The following is a 5,172-nucleotide window of genomic DNA, read 5'->3' on the forward strand; positions in this document are numbered from 1 at the left end:
GTTCGATAACAAATGACGAAAACGGACGGATTTCTCAGGTTGGTTTTTACTACATATGAACACTTTTCACATTCTCCCGTGCAACTCGGCTGCTAGTCCTTCTTTCATGCAGAATTTTAAGGTCCTAGATCATGTCCAAGGCACCAAAGCCAGCTAAAAAGTCAATAATCGATACCTAAAACTTGAATTGTACTACTTCTTACTGGCTATTACATCAACTTAGAAGCTTTATCAGTGTTCTACTATGATGATTTTCGTGTCTCCACATACCGCAGCACGCGACATAACTTTGCAGACAATAAGTACAACCGTTTCAGAGAGAAGAGTGGCCAATGTGACGATCTGGCTTTAAGTCGATTCGATAACAAATGACGAAAACGGACGGATTTCTCAGGTTTTTACTACATATGAACACTTTTCACATTCTCCCGTGCAACTCGGCTGCTAGTCCTCCTTTCATACAGAATTTTAAGGTCCTGGCTCATGTCCAAGGCACCAAAGCCAGCTAAAAAGTCAATAACCGATACCTAAAAATTGAATTGTACTACTTCTTACTGGCTATTACATCATCTTAAAAGCTTCATCTGTGTTCTACTATGGTGTTTTTAGTGTCTCCGAATATCGCAGTACGCGTCATAGCTTTGCAGACGATAAGTACAACCGTTTCAGAGAGAAGAGCGGCCAATGTGACGATCTGGCTTTAAGTCGATTCGATAACAAATGACGAAAACGGACGGATTTCTCAGGTTTTTACTACATATGAACACTTTTCACATTCTCCCGTGCAACTCGGCTGCTAGTCCTCCTTTCATGCCGAATCTCAAGGTCCTAGCTCATGTCCAAGGCACCAAAGCCAGCTAAAATGTCAATAATCGATACCTAAAACTTGAATTGTACTATTTCTTACTGGCTATTACATCAACTTAGAAGCTTCTTCTGTGTTCTACTATGGTGATTTTAGCGTCCCTGCATACCGCAGCACGCGACATAGCTTTTCAGACGATAAGTACAACCGTTTCAGAGAGAAGAGCGGCCAATGTGACGATCTGGCTATAAGTCGATTCGATAACAAATGACGAAAACGGACGGATTTCTCAGGTTTTTACTACATATGAACTCTTTTCACATTGTCCCGTGCAACTCGGCTGTTAGTCCTCCTTTCATGCAGAATCTCAGGTCCTTGCTCATGTCCAAGGCACCAAAGCCAGCTAAAAAGTCAATAATCGAGACCTAGAACTTGAATTGTACTACTTCTTACTGGCTATTACATCAACTTAGAAGCTTCATCTGTGTTGTACTATGGTGATTTTAGTGTCTCCACATACCGCAGCACGCGACATATCTTTGCAGACGATAAGTACACCGTTTCAGAGAGAAGAGCGGCCAATGTGACCATCTGGCTTTAAGTCGATTCGATAACAAATGACGAAAACGGACGGATATCTCAGCTTTTTACTACATATGAACACTTTCCACATTCTCCCGTGCAACTCGGCTGCTAGTCCTCCTTTCATGCAGAATCTTAAGGTCCTAGCTCATGTCCAAGGCTCCAAAGCCACCTAAAAAGTCAATAATCGATACCTAAAACTTGAATTGTACTACTTCTTACTGGCTATTACATCAACTTAGAAGCTTCATCTGTGTTCTACTATGGTGCTTTTAGTGTCTCCGAATACCGCAGTACGCGACATAGCTTTGCAGACGATAAGTACAACCGTTTCAGAGAGAAGAGCGGCCAATGTGACGATCTGGCTATAAGTCGATTCGATAACAAATGACGAAAACCGACGGATTTCTCAGGTTTTTACTACATGCGAGCACTTTTCACATTCTCTCGTGCAACTCGGCTGCTAGTCCTCCTTTCATGCAGAATCTCAAGGTCCTAGCTCATGTCCAAGGCACCAAGGCAGCTAAAAGGTCAATAATCAATACTTAAAACTTGAATTGTACTACTTCTTACTGGCTATTACATCAACTTAGAAGCTTCATCTGTGTTCTACTATGGTGCTTTTAATGTCTCCGCATACCGTAGCACGCGACATAGCTTTGCAGACGATAAGTACAACCGTTTCAGAGAGAAGAGCGGTTAATGTGACGATCTGGCTTGAAGTCGATTCGATAACAAGTGACGAAAACGGACGGATTTCTCAGGTTTTTACTACATATGAACACTTTTCACATTCTCCCGTGCAACTCGGCTGCTAGTCCTCCTTTCATGCCGAATCTCAAGGTCCTAGCTCATGTCCAAGGCACCAAAGCCAGCTAAAAAGCCAATAATCGATACCTAAAACTTGAATTGTACTATTTCTTACTGGCTACTACATCAACTTAGAAGCTTCATCTGTGTTCTACTATGGTGATTTTAGTGTCTCCACATACCGCAGCACGCGACATAGCTCTGCAGACGATAAGTACAACCGTTTAAGAGAGAAGAGCGACCAATGTGTCCATCTGGCTTTAAGTCGATTCGATAACAAATGACGAAAACGGACGGATTTCTCAGGTTTTTACTACATATGAACACTTTTCACATTCTCCCGTGCAACTCGGCTGCTAGTCCTCCTCTCATGCAGAATCTTAAGGTCCTAGCTCATGTCCAAGGCACCGAAGCCAGCTAAAAAGTCAATAATCGATACCTAAAACATGAATTGTACTACTTCTTACTGGCTATTGCATCAACTTAGAAGCTTCATCTGTGTTCTACTATGGTGATTTTAGCGTCCCTGCATACCGCAGCACGCGACATAGCTTTTCAGACGATAAGTACAACCGTTTCAGAGAGAAGAGCGGCCAATGTGACGATCTGGCTATAAGTCGATTCGATAACAAATGACGAAAACCGACCGATTTCTCAGGTTTTTACTACATATGAACACCTTTCACATTCTCCCGTGCAACGCGGCTGCTAGTCCTCCTTTCATGCAGAATCTTAAGGTCCTAGCTCATGTCCAAGGCACCGAAGCCAGCTAAAAATCAATAATCGATACCTAAAACTTGAATTCTACTACTTCTTACTGGCTATTACATCAACTTAAAAGCTTCATCTGTGTTATACTATGGTGATTTTAGTGTCTCCGCATACCGCAGCACGCGACATAGCTTTGCAGACGATAAGTACAACCGTTTTAGAGAGAAGAGCGGCCAATGTTGCGATCTGGCTTTAAGTCGATTCGATAACAAATGACGAAAACGGACGGATGTCTCATGTTTTTACTACATATGAACACTTTTCACATTCTCCCGTGCAACTCGGCTGCTAGTCCTCCTTTTATGCAGAATCTTAAGGTCCTAGCTCATGTCCAAGGCACCAAAGCCAGCTACAAAGTCAATAATCGATTCCTAAAACTTGAATTGGACTACTTCTTACTGGCTATTGCATCAACTTAGAACCTTCATCTGTGTTCTACTACGGTGCTTTTAGTTTCTCCGCATACCGCAGCACGCGACATAGTTTTGCAGACGATAAGTACAACCGTTTCAGAGAGAAGAGCGGCCAATGTGACGATCTGGCTTTTAGTCGATTGGATAACAAATGACGAAAACGGACGGATTTCTGAGGTTTTTACTACATATGAACACTTTTCACATTCTCCCGTGCAACTCGGCTTCTAGTCCTTCTTTCATGCAGAATCTTAAGGTCCTAGATCATGTCCAAGGCCCCAAAGCCAGCTAAAGAGTCAATAATCAATATCTAAAACTTGAATTGTACTACTTCTTACTGGCTATTACATCAACTTAGAAGCTTCATCTGTGTTCTACTATGGTGCTTTAAGTGTCTCCGCATATCGCAGCACGCGACATAGCTTTGCAGACGATAAGTACAACGGTTTCAGAGAGAAGAGCGGCAAATGTGACGATCTGGTTTTAAGTCGATTCGATAACAAATGACGCAAACGGACGGATTTCTCAGGTTTTTACTAGATATGAACACTTTTCACATTCTCCCGTGCAACTCGGCTGCTAGTCCTCCTTTCATGCAGAATCTCAAGGTCCTAGCTCATGTCCAAGGCACCAAGGCAGCTAAAAGGTCAATAATCAATACTTAAAACTTGAATTGTACTACTTCTTACTGGCTATTACATCAACTTAGAAGCTTCATCTGTGTTCTACTATGGTGCTTTTAATGTCTCCGCATACCGTAGCACGCGACATAGCTTTGCAGACGATAAGTACAACCGTTTCAGAGAGAAGAGCGGTTAATGTGACGATCTGGCTTGAAGTCGATTCGATAACAAGTGACGAAAACGGACGGATTTCTCAGGTTTTTACTACATATGAACACTTTTCACATTCTCCCGTGCAACTCGGCTGCTAGTCCTCCTTTCATGCCGAATCTCAAGGTCCTAGCTCATGTCCAAGGCACCAAAGCCAGCTAAAAAGCCAATAATCGATACCTAAAACTTGAATTGTACTATTTCTTACTGGCTACTACATCAACTTAGAAGCTTCATCTGTGTTCTACTATGGTGATTTTAGTGTCTCCACATACCGCAGCACGCGACATAGCTCTGCAGACGATAAGTACAACCGTTTAAGAGAGAAGAGCGACCAATGTGTCCATCTGGCTTTAAGTCGATTCGATAACAAATGACGAAAACGGACGGATTTCTCAGGTTTTTACTACATATGAACACTTTTCACATTCTCCCGTGCAACTCGGCTGCTAGTCCTCCTCTCATGCAGAATCTTAAGGTCCTAGCTCATGTCCAAGGCACCGAAGCCAGCTAAAAAGTCAATAATCGATACCTAAAACATGAATTGTACTACTTCTTACTGGCTATTGCATCAACTTAGAAGCTTCATCTGTGTTCTACTATGGTGATTTTAGCGTCCCTGCATACCGCAGCACGCGACATAGCTTTTCAGACGATAAGTACAACCGTTTCAGAGAGAAGAGCGGCCAATGTGACGATCTGGCTATAAGTCGATTCGATAACAAATGACGAAAACCGACCGATTTCTCAGGTTTTTACTACATATGAACACCTTTCACATTCTCCCGTGCAACGCGGCTGCTAGTCCTCCTTTCATGCAGAATCTTAAGGTCCTAGCTCATGTCCAAGGCACCGAAGCCAGCTAAAAATCAATAATCGATACCTAAAACTTGAATTCTACTACTTCTTACTGGCTATTACATCAACTTAAAAGCTTCATCTGTGTTATACTATGGTG

The sequence above is a fragment of the Schistocerca gregaria genome, unplaced genomic scaffold (genome assembly GCF_023897955.1).
Source record: "Schistocerca gregaria isolate iqSchGreg1 unplaced genomic scaffold, iqSchGreg1.2 ptg000205l, whole genome shotgun sequence".
Lineage (NCBI taxonomy): Eukaryota > Metazoa > Arthropoda > Insecta > Orthoptera > Acrididae > Schistocerca > Schistocerca gregaria.